Below are 12544 nucleotides of genomic sequence, written 5' to 3' on the forward strand. Positions count from 1 at the left end.
GGTGGGGGCTGTAATAATGAAGATGTTTAGCATAGATTTCAGCTCTTCAGAGACAGCAATTAATGAACGGTTTTGTGTAAACCCACTCATCTGTGCTGCATGGCTTAGTGTATATGCCATTCAGACACTTCCTTCCTTGGCATGTGCACTAGTAGGGCTGTTCCAGAAGCATGACATGAGATACACTATTGTGACTGCCATCCATTCTCCTCCCTACAAATGATGCACCTACCATAATGCTTTATTAACATCTGAGGCTGTTACAGGTAGTTTCTTCCTCTCAGTCAGATATATTGGGACAGAGAGGCAAAGACCATGTTCATATTTGTAGTGCCTTGCTACTTGGTGGTAAGGTAGCATTTGTGATGATTCACAGAGATGTCCTACCCAGTCAGTCTCTCGCTGGTAGCAGATAGGGCTTAAACCTGTGAAGAATGTCTAACATCTCCGAGAAGGTGGTCCAGAAGATTGCAGTTGGTCGTTCAATCACGGATTCTTGGAAAAACATCTGTTCCTGCGGGGCTTATTACTGCTCTTTGGATTTCTAAATCATGCCTAACTTCTTGGAGGTTGCAATGTCTTTGTCAAACAGCATCTTCAGGATAAATTCTACCTGTGGCTGGTTTCCTTCAAATCAGGCATCCATGCTTCGAATGCTTCCCAGTACAAACCCCACATAGCTTCGCTCAGGATTCTCAGGGCATGTATGGCCTGGTAATAGTCAGCTTTTTCACCAAACATCTTCTGACTGGTCTCCTCCTGGCATAGACCAGCAGCAACGAGAAGATCTTCTACATCTGCTTCCCTAATTATCTTGCAAACTGCTTTCATGTAGTTGTGAGCTAGATGAAAGCAGCCCAGTAGCAAGAACTATCCACGATGCTTGATTGTGATGGCGACTGCAAGTTCATAGCCTGATATCCTGTGATTATTAAATGTTGATGGCCGATTGTGATACCTGACAAGTCGCATCATTTTCTCCTTTAGACCAGCCGGATCCATTCGGGAAGATGGGGTCAAAGATAGATAGCCAATGGTACTTGATGTTCTTTGTGGATAGAGATCAGCGCAGAAGGCAGAAAAACCAGGAAGTTTTGCTTATCCATTCGTCTGTACCAGTTCACAATCGCAAAGATGTGATCATTCCTCCGAGGCGCCACACAAGCAAAACTCCTATCGACCTGCATATCTGAAGATGTCATCAAACTCTCGAGTTTCTCTATATGTTGAAGTGACCTAAATGTCTTTAACTGAGATATGGCATTTGTAAAAGGGTTGGTCTTCATCATCAAAGAGCGTCTTTCTTTTGTGTGAATGTGGATTGGACAGTTTAGTACCTTCCCGGACATTCTCTGAGTGTTTGTCCTGGTTTTCAGTGACAATGGCAGTAGTGGCATTAAAACTCCCACCCTCTAATGTCTTTTTCTTCCAGTCAAGATTGTCCTGGTGCTCGTCTCAAGACCGACACTCACGAGTCATACAATCTAGAGTTATACAGCCCACAGAGTCATACAGTCTACAAGTTATACAGCCCACAAGTCATACAGTCCATGAATTCGACACCAGCAAACAAGGCCCACGAGACTGACCCATTAAACTTTGTGTTGTGTCTGTCGAACTCGTGAGCTGTTTTTACCTAGTGTCGCTCTCATGAGCTTTATTTGCCTAGTGTAGGACTCGTGGGCTGTGTGACTCATGAATGTCGGTCTTGTTGGATAACCCTGATTGTCCAATCCAAATACATCTACATGGGGAAATGTGCAGTATTTGTTCATGGTCTCTGAAATGTAGGCCTACACACCATCAGTTTGAACTTGCTGCATGGCTTGTACACTGTCCATGCCATATACGTGTACACCATCTTATGAGATAACAACTACTTTTACTTCATCGGATACCATCTTGGCTGTATGAACTAGGGTCAAAGGTCAAAAATGTTTTATCCTGTATCTTGGTAAATACATGCCTTATTACTCCCATATTTTTGCACGAGCAAAGACCATGGTTGCAAGAATCATTTCACAAAATAAAAACTTTTTTCTTAGATGCCATCCTGGCAGTGCAAAGAATGGTCAAAGGTCAATTAATACCTCATTCTTTGTCTAATTCGTCACTATATGATACGTATCACCCCATATTTTACACACATATAGACCATGATACATGGATCGTCAGCAGAAATAACAACAATTTGCTAGGACATCATATGGGCAGTCCAAATTTGGGTCAAAGGTCACAGATATTATATCTCTTATCTTGGTAAATATGATCGCCTTCATATTTTACACACATACATGTATACAGACCCATAATAATTTTTTTAGATAACTAGTTATTGCTCAGAAGCCATCTTGGCTGTGCAAATATGGGTCAAAGGTCAGAAATACATCACTAAGATATCTTTGAGAATACATTACCCCATATATTGCACACATATGGACCACGATACATAGACCATTTTGTGAAATAACGACCCTTTGCTCAGATAACATCTGAACTGGGCAAATTACCGGTATAGGTTCCGGTTTCAGCTGAACATTATGTATATTGTACATGCCTGATCACCCTCATATTGTGCACACTTACATAGACCATGTTGCACTAATGGTTTCGTGAAATACCGACCTCTTGACATGTACTATCTTGGCCATGTGAATTACAGTCAGAGCTCAAAATATTTATATCTTAATGGAGCGGATCACTGCAGGCACATTTTATTCAATATCCAAAGGCCAACGAAAGTTGTACATACACTGTATGCATATGCAACAGAAAAGCTAGAAAACTGCCGTTTTATGTTATATAAAGTGTCCACTTTGGAACATCATAACTTTTCATTTAGGAAAACAATTCAATTGTAATTTCCACACATTGTTAACCATATATAAAGACAGTTTTCTACCAACTTTGAGGTCTGTAGTTGCTATAATTTTTGGAATATGAACAAAATAGTAATTTTGCAAAATTTACATAATGTGGAAAAATTAGTAAAAAATTGATTTTGGCCAAGAATTTTTTATGCAAACTGCCTTTAAACCACTCAAATGTGGTATATTCTTGTAGATAATTTAATTCTCTTCAATTTGATACCACACACATGTTGATTAAAGGTAATTTTCAAAAGTTATTTGCCAAAAATATCATTATTACTTACACATGGCGGCCATTTTGAAAAAATGGCCGCCATTTCTAACCAGCAGCATAATTTTCAGGTAGTCCACCTAGAAGTTGTCAAGAATGATCCCCTGAACATTTTGACACCCAACAACCTTTTACAACAGCCCATGTCTGATTTCCCCCCAAAATGGGGTTTTGCCCCCTAGGTACCCAGGGGGCAAGACAGGTTTACCAGACATGGGCTGTTGTAAAAGGTTGTTTGGTATCAATGTGTTCAGAAGATCCTCCTGAACAACTTCTAGGTGGACTACCTTGACATTATGCTGCTGGAAAAAAATGGCGGCCATTTTTTCAAAATGGCCGCCATGTTTAACTGATATTTATATTTTTTACAAATAACTTTTGAGTCTTACCTTTAACCACCATGTGCGAGGTATCATATTAAAGAGAATTAAATTTGCTACAGGATGATACCTCACTTGATTGGTTTGGTAATATTTTGCATAAAAATTTCCAGCCAAAATATAATTTTTATTACAATTTTTACCAAAAATTTAAATTCTGCAAAATTGCAAATTGTCATACTTCAAAAATCATCTGTCCTAGAGAATTCAAACTTTCTGGAAAACAGTCCATACATATGGGCAGTATTCTGTGAAACTTACAGGTTCATTGCATATCTCATTAAAAAATTATAATGCTCTGAAGTTAGCACTTTCATATCAGCCACAAGGGCATTTTCTACCTTTATACAGGTTATACCTTTAAACTATGGATGACAGGCATTGCACAACACTGTGAAGTTCCAGGTGCCATAAATACCAAATCATAGATCTGCAAATACGCATCCTGAGTTGTCCTCACCCATAGTTTAGGTAGATCTTTCACATGTGTTGCACCAGAATGTAGGCATACATATACTATTAGAAATTACAGTGTATGATGTCTGTATCATTCACATGGATAACAACTCTTTTAACTCTATCATTCGGGGCACTGTACAAATTGTGCAGTATTACCCTTGTATCAGCATCCTTTTGTGTTGATTTCAGGGCAGGGACATTCATAACAGACTCTTTTGCGATTAACATGCTTCTCGCTTCTTTTGTAAAGCCACCACCTAGGTAGATATGAGGCGAGCTAACAGCAGAGTGAAGACCATTTCTCACAGAGGAAGTTTAGGAGTTTAGCCTCATTTGCTGCCACTACAAAGAAATCTTGTGTGTCAGGGACCATGTAATGATCATTGATTTCCTATGTCTCAGCAGGTTTTGACCTGTGTTCTTGCTCAGCAGACTTAAAGGTGGTAATGGCCCACTGCATTTGTCACAGCAGAAGTGTATGAATTCGGTACCAGCAGGTACATCATTCAGCAGCAGGAATTTGTATCGTTCTACCCGCAATGGTTCTGAAAATGTCATCTTTGTGAAAAGACCAACGTCAAATGGCATACATGGCATCAAAGACTACTGCTGTCTTTCTGTCGAGTTGGGGCACTGCTGGTCACTTCAGTGTCTTTTATCAGAACTTTGACACGGCTTGACTTGGTGCCTGTTCTCATGCTGCTATCATCCTTGAAGAGAGATAGTGGGTATTCACTGCATTCGTGATTCCCAATGAAGTCAACAAAGTCTTAATTCTAAGCCACTGACAATAATGCAGAATCATATATGTATTAAAGCAAATGGTCACTTATTTCGTTACTCTGACCTGATGCTGCTGTTTTATCCACAGACTTCTTTGGAGTCTTGTTATATGTGTTGAATGTGCTCAGCTACTTGTTTTCTTCTAATCACTAGTCAGTGATTGAGAAAATGCCTCTAGACCAATTTGTTTCACTCTAACCAGATTGTCCTTTACGTTGGAATCGGTGCATTGTCCAGTTGTTACACTTTATTATACAGGGAAGTTGTAATTGCACTGAACAGATTTGTCTCAACTGCTGCCATTCTTGATCGCCAGGTCTTCATCCATTAAACTCGATTTACACTTGATTCATGGTGGGGGCTGTAATAATGAAGATGTTTAGCATAGATTTCAGCTCTTCAGAGACAGCAATTAATGAACGGTTTTGTGTAAACCCACTCATCTGTGCTGCATGGCTTAGTGTATATGCCATTCAGACACTTCCTTCCTTGGCATGTGCACTAGTAGGGCTGTTCCAGAAGCATGACATGAGATACACTATTGTGACTGCCATCCATTCTCCTCCCTACAAATGATGCACCTACCATAATGCTTTATTAACATCTGAGGCTGTTACAGGTAGTTTCTTCCTCTCAGTCAGATATATTGGGACAGAGAGGCAAAGACCATGTTCATATTTGTAGTGCCTTGCTACTTGGTGGTAAGGTAGCATTTGTGATGATTCACAGAGATGTCCTACCCAGTCAGTCTCTCGCTGGTAGCAGATAGGGCTTAAACCTGTGAAGAATGTCTAACATCTCCGAGAAGGTGGTCCAGAAGATTGCAGTTGGTCGTTCAATCACGGATTCTTGGAAAAACATCTGTTCCTGCGGGGCTTATTACTGCTCTTTGGATTTCTAAATCATGCCTAACTTCTTGGAGGTTGCAATGTCTTTGTCAAACAGCATCTTCAGGATAAATTCTACCTGTGGCTGGTTTCCTTCAAATCAGGCATCCATGCTTCGAATGCTTCCCAGTACAAACCCCACATAGCTTCGCTCAGGATTCTCAGGGCATGTATGGCCTGGTAATAGTCAGCTTTTTCACCAAACATCTTCTGACTGGTCTCCTCCTGGCATAGACCAGCAGCAACGAGAAGATCTTCTACATCTGCTTCCCTAATTATCTTGCAAACTGCTTTCATGTAGTTGTGAGCTAGATGAAAGCAGCCCAGTAGCAAGAACTATCCACGATGCTTGATTGTGATGGCGACTGCAAGTTCATAGCCTGATATCCTGTGATTATTAAATGTTGATGGCCGATTGTGATACCTGACAAGTCGCATCATTTTCTCCTTTAGACCAGCCGGATCCATTCGGGAAGATGGGGTCAAAGATAGATAGCCAATGGTACTTGATGTTCTTTGTGGATAGAGATCAGCGCAGAAGGCAGAAAAACCAGGAAGTTTTGCTTATCCATTCGTCTGTACCAGTTCACAATCGCAAAGATGTGATCATTCCTCCGAGGCGCCACACAAGCAAAACTCCTATCGACCTGCATATCTGAAGATGTCATCAAACTCTCGAGTTTCTCTATATGTTGAAGTGACCTAAATGTCTTTAACTGAGATATGGCATTTGTAAAAGGGTTGGTCTTCATCATCAAAGAGCGTCTTTCTTTTGTGTGAATGTGGATTGGACAGTTTAGTACCTTCCCGGACATTCTCTGAGTGTTTGTCCTGGTTTTCAGTGACAATGGCAGTAGTGGCATTAAAACTCCCACCCTCTAATGTCTTTTTCTTCCAGTCAAGATTGTCCTGGTGCTCGTCTCAAGACCGACACTCACGAGTCATACAATCTAGAGTTATACAGCCCACAGAGTCATACAGTCTACAAGTTATACAGCCCACAAGTCATACAGTCCATGAATTCGACACCAGCAAACAAGGCCCACGAGACTGACCCATTAAACTTTGTGTTGTGTCTGTCGAACTCGTGAGCTGTTTTTACCTAGTGTCGCTCTCATGAGCTTTATTTGCCTAGTGTAGGACTCGTGGGCTGTGTGACTCATGAATGTCGGTCTTGTTGGATAACCCTGATTGTCCAATCCAAATACATCTACATGGGGAAATGTGCAGTATTTGTTCATGGTCTCTGAAATGTAGGCCTACACACCATCAGTTTGAACTTGCTGCATGGCTTGTACACTGTCCATGCCATATACGTGTACACCATCTTATGAGATAACAACTACTTTTACTTCATCGGATACCATCTTGGCTGTATGAACTAGGGTCAAAGGTCAAAAATGTTTTATCCTGTATCTTGGTAAATACATGCCTTATTACTCCCATATTTTTGCACGAGCAAAGACCATGGTTGCAAGAATCATTTCACAAAATAAAAACTTTTTTCTTAGATGCCATCCTGGCAGTGCAAAGAATGGTCAAAGGTCAATTAATACCTCATTCTTTGTCTAATTCGTCACTATATGATACGTATCACCCCATATTTTACACACATATAGACCATGATACATGGATCGTCAGCAGAAATAACAACAATTTGCTAGGACATCATATGGGCAGTCCAAATTTGGGTCAAAGGTCACAGATATTATATCTCTTATCTTGGTAAATATGATCGCCTTCATATTTTACACACATACATGTATACAGACCCATAATAATTTTTTTAGATAACTAGTTATTGCTCAGAAGCCATCTTGGCTGTGCAAATATGGGTCAAAGGTCAGAAATACATCACTAAGATATCTTTGAGAATACATTACCCCATATATTGCACACATATGGACCACGATACATAGACCATTTTGTGAAATAACGACCCTTTGCTCAGATAACATCTGAACTGGGCAAATTACCGGTATAGGTTCCGGTTTCAGCTGAACATTATGTATATTGTACATGCCTGATCACCCTCATATTGTGCACACTTACATAGACCATGTTGCACTAATGGTTTCGTGAAATACCGACCTCTTGACATGTACTATCTTGGCCATGTGAATTACAGTCAGAGCTCAAAATATTTATATCTTAATGGAGCGGATCACTGCAGGCACATTTTATTCAATATCCAAAGGCCAACGAAAGTTGTACATACACTGTATGCATATGCAACAGAAAAGCTAGAAAACTGCCGTTTTATGTTATATAAAGTGTCCACTTTGGAACATCATAACTTTTCATTTAGGAAAACAATTCAATTGTAATTTCCACACATTGTTAACCATATATAAAGACAGTTTTCTACCAACTTTGAGGTCTGTAGTTGCTATAATTTTTGGAATATGAACAAAATAGTAATTTTGCAAAATTTACATAATGTGGAAAAATTAGTAAAAAATTGATTTTGGCCAAGAATTTTTTATGCAAACTGCCTTTAAACCACTCAAATGTGGTATATTCTTGTAGATAATTTAATTCTCTTCAATTTGATACCACACACATGTTGATTAAAGGTAATTTTCAAAAGTTATTTGCCAAAAATATCATTATTACTTACACATGGCGGCCATTTTGAAAAAATGGCCGCCATTTCTAACCAGCAGCATAATTTTCAGGTAGTCCACCTAGAAGTTGTCAAGAATGATCCCCTGAACATTTTGACACCCAACAACCTTTTACAACAGCCCATGTCTGATTTCCCCCCAAAATGGGGTTTTGCCCCCTAGGTATTGCGGCACTCCAGATAAGACGTCAACAGCTGGTGATGAAGAACCATTGATGGTCACTGTCTGAGACCTTCCCGACAGAAAACTCTTAATCCAGAGCAGAGTGTGGCCACATATACCATAGAAGTCCAGTTTGGAGATAAACTTGCGATGGGCAACCTTATCAAACGCCTTGCTGAAATCAAGGCATCAGGCATCAGTCTGGTGTTGCTGATTGATTGTTGAGGCCCAGTCATGAATAGCTTCAGTCAGTTCGGTTTCGCAGGACAGGTATGTTGCCTGAATCCATGTTGGTTCTTCACAAGGATGTCATTGATGCCAAGATGTTTGGAAACGTGACTGAGGATAAGATGCTCCATTATCTTGCAGCACAAGCATGTCAATGATATTGGTCGGTAGTTAGCTGGATAACTTTTATCCCCAGATTTGTAGATACTGATAACCCTGGCTTGTTTCCAGTCTCGGGGTGGATCCCCAGTTTCATAGGATTGTTGGAAGAGGTGTGTGATGAAGGGCGACAGCTCTTCAGCGTAGTCATGTAACATTCTGGCTGGTATTCTATCTGGTCAACTTGCTTTTGTGGTGTTAAGTTGCTTCAGCTGGGGGGGGGGGGGGAGGAAGTGATGGAGAGAAGGGGGGTATCCACTACTGCATCTTCTTGATAAATCTCAAGGATTTTCACCAAACTGTGCAGATAGCATTCTTTTTTTTTTTACTATCAAATGAGCCCCACCCCCTCCCAACGCGAAGGGGGGGGGGGAGGAGTTGAAGCTTCAGGTCCCTAAACTCTGGAATTTGTAATCTGTCGAACCGAAGAATAGAAGTATTTTATATGAAGACCCTGGTTACTGAAATTTAAGGTTTGATTATGACGGGTCCAGTAGTGCCCTGATAGGGGGTGCGGGGGGGGGGGGGGGGGAGGAGGGGGATTTTCTACATTTTCTGCGGATTTTCACCAGACTTGGCAGATAGTACATTTATGGTGATTTGATCTTAATTTGTTAAAATGATCCCCCCCCCCCCCGGCCGAAGATGAGGGGGGTTGGACCCTTTAAAGTCCCTATGCTCTTGATTTTTTTAAACTTCTGCGAACCGAAAAAGTTAGTGCCATGAGGAGATTTTTGACAGAAATCTCATGTTTGATTATGGCGGGTCAAGAGGTGCTCTGATCGGGGGTAGGTGGGGGTGAGGGGGAGGAGGGAGATTTTCAAAATTTTCTCCATCTTCTTGAAAAATCTATGACAAATTTTCACTAAACTTGGCAGATAGCATCTTTATGATGAAACGATCTTAATTTGTTAAAATGAGCCCCCGCCGAAGATTGAGGCCCGGGGGGGGGGGGGGGGGGGGGGAGGTTGAAGTCTCCCATTCGCAAAACTCTGGATATTTCTTTTTAATCTTCTTAGATCTGTCGAACAAAAAAAAAAGATAAGAAGATAGAGCTAAGTTAGTGTTGTGAAGACTTTAATGACTGAAATTTCATGTTTAATTATATATCGGATCGAGGGGTGCCCTGATAGGGGGAGGGGGAAGGGGAGGTGGGGGATGAGAAAGAATTTGTACATTTTCAGCATCTTCTTAAACAAATCTACGACAGATTTTCACCAAACGTGGGAGGTAGCATCCCTAGTGTAATAGAATCTCACTAAGGGGCAACAAACCGCGGGGGGGGGGGGGCGTGGTTTGGGCGAGACGAAGGTTCAACCTAAGGGATTTAGAGTGAGTATACAATACGTGAGAGAGATATAAAGATGTGCTTTATTAGTAAGGACAGTTAATGCATGATGTATAGGTTCAAGTTTACTATGGCAGATGAAGGGATGCCCAAAAATGGGAGGGGGCATAGGAAGGAGGCTTAATTTTCACATTTTCGTCTTTTTCTTGAAAACTCAAAGCGCATGCCTCGGGTAACGAAATTCCATTTCAGCTTAAAAAAAACCTTCTTTACAAAAGTGATGGAGCTAATAGAGAGCTAAAGTAAGTCAATTCATGAATTAATTCTAAGGGCGGGGGAGGCGGATATTTCACATATTCAGCTTCTTCCCCTAACAAAAAAGTCCTGTGGTACTCCCTGTGGTACTTGTCGGTACCACACAATGTACCACACACTTGCAATGTTACCACAGGAACTGCGTGGTACCGTACCACAGGAACTGCGTGGTACCGTACCACAGGCTTGTAGGGTACTCCCTGTAGTACTTGTCAGTACCACACAATGTACCACATAAATATATGTTAACACAGGAACTGTGTGGTACTGTATTACAGGCTCATGTGGTACTCCCTGTGGTACTGGTCGGTACCACACAATGTACCACACAAATATATGTTAACACAGGAACTGTGTGGTACTGTGTCACAGGCTCGTGTGGTACTCTCTGTGGCACTTCTCTGTGGTACTTGTCAGTACCACACATATACAACACAAGCATAGGTCAGCACAGGCACTGATGTGTGGTACAGGATAGTGCCGCAGGGCAGTACCAAAGGACAGCACAACAGATCTAATGTCCTGTGGTATTTCGGGACGTACCACAAGGCAGTACCACAGGACATTACCACACGAAGTGCCCTGTGGTATTTTGGGATGTACCACAGGAATCCCTGTGGTAATTTGGGACGTATACCTCTGGACAGTACCACAGGACAGTACCACATTAATTGTCCTGTGGTATTTTGGGTCGTACCACAGGACAGTACCTTAGGACAGTACCACAGGACAGTACCACACGAATTGTCCTGTGGTAATTTGGGACGTACCACAGGACAGTACCACAGGAATTGTCCTGTGGTAATTTGGGATGTACCACAGGGCAGTACCACAGGACAGTACCACAGGAAAGTATCACAGGACAGTACCACATGAATTGTCCTGTGGTAATTTGGGACGTAGCACAGGACAGTACCACAGGAATTGTCCTGCGGTAATTTGGGATGTACCACAGGGCAATACCACAGGGCAGTACCACAGGACATTACCACAGGAAAGTACCACAGGACAGTACCACAGGACAGCTAGTACCACACAAATTGTCCTGTGGTATTTTGGGACGTACCACAGGACAGTATCACAGGAATTCCTGTGATAATTTTGGACGTATACCACTGGAGAGTACCACAGGAACTGTCCTGTGGTATTTTGGGACGTACCACAGGACAGTAACACAGGAAGTACCACAGGAAAGTACCACAGGACAGTACCACACGAACGTCCTGTGGTAATTTGGTATGTACCACAAGACAGTACCACAGGAATTGTCCTGTGGTAATTTGGGACGTACCACAGGGCAGTACCACAGGACATTATCACAGGAAAGTACCACAGGACAGTACCACACGAATTGTCCTGTGGTATTTTGGGACGTACCACAGGACAGTACCACAGAAATTCCTGTGGTAATTTAGGACATATACCACAGGACAGTACCACATGAATTGTCCAGTGGTATTTTGGGACGTACCACAGGGCAGTTCCACAAGACAGTACCACAGGAAAGTACCTCAGGATAGTACCACAGGACAGTACCACACGAATTGTCCTGTGGTACTTTGGGACGTACCACAGGACAGTACCACAGGACAGTACCACAGGAATTGTTCTGTGGTATTTTAGGACGTACCACAGGGCAGTACCACAGGACAATACTATAGGAAAGTACCACAGGACAGTACCACAGGACAGTACCACACGAACTGTCCTGTGGTATTCTGGGGCATACCAAAGGACAGTACCACAGGAATTGTCCTGTGGTATTTTGGGACGTACCACAGGGCAGTACCACAGGACAGTACCAAAGGACAGTACCACACGAATTACGTGTGGTACGTCCCAAAATACCACAGGACAGGAGCACAGGAGAGTACCACATGACATTACCACAGGAACTGCCCTGTGGTATTTTGGGACATTACCACAGGACAGTACCACAGGAACTATATCCTGTGATATTCCTGTGCTATGTGTCCCAAAATGCCACAGGAAGATCCTTTGGTACTGTTCAATCTTGAAACCCTTATATAATAGATATTCGCCAAGCTTGGCACGTAGCGTATTTATCTGGTGATATGACCTCAATTTGTTTAAATGGGCACTGCCCCAACCCAT

Source organism: Diadema antillarum, unplaced genomic scaffold, assembly GCF_040938485.1.
Source record: "Diadema antillarum isolate AM-2024a unplaced genomic scaffold, OU_Dant_1.0 seq00000130_RagTag, whole genome shotgun sequence".
In the NCBI taxonomy this organism is placed as follows: Eukaryota; Metazoa; Echinodermata; class Echinoidea; order Diadematoida; family Diadematidae; genus Diadema; species Diadema antillarum.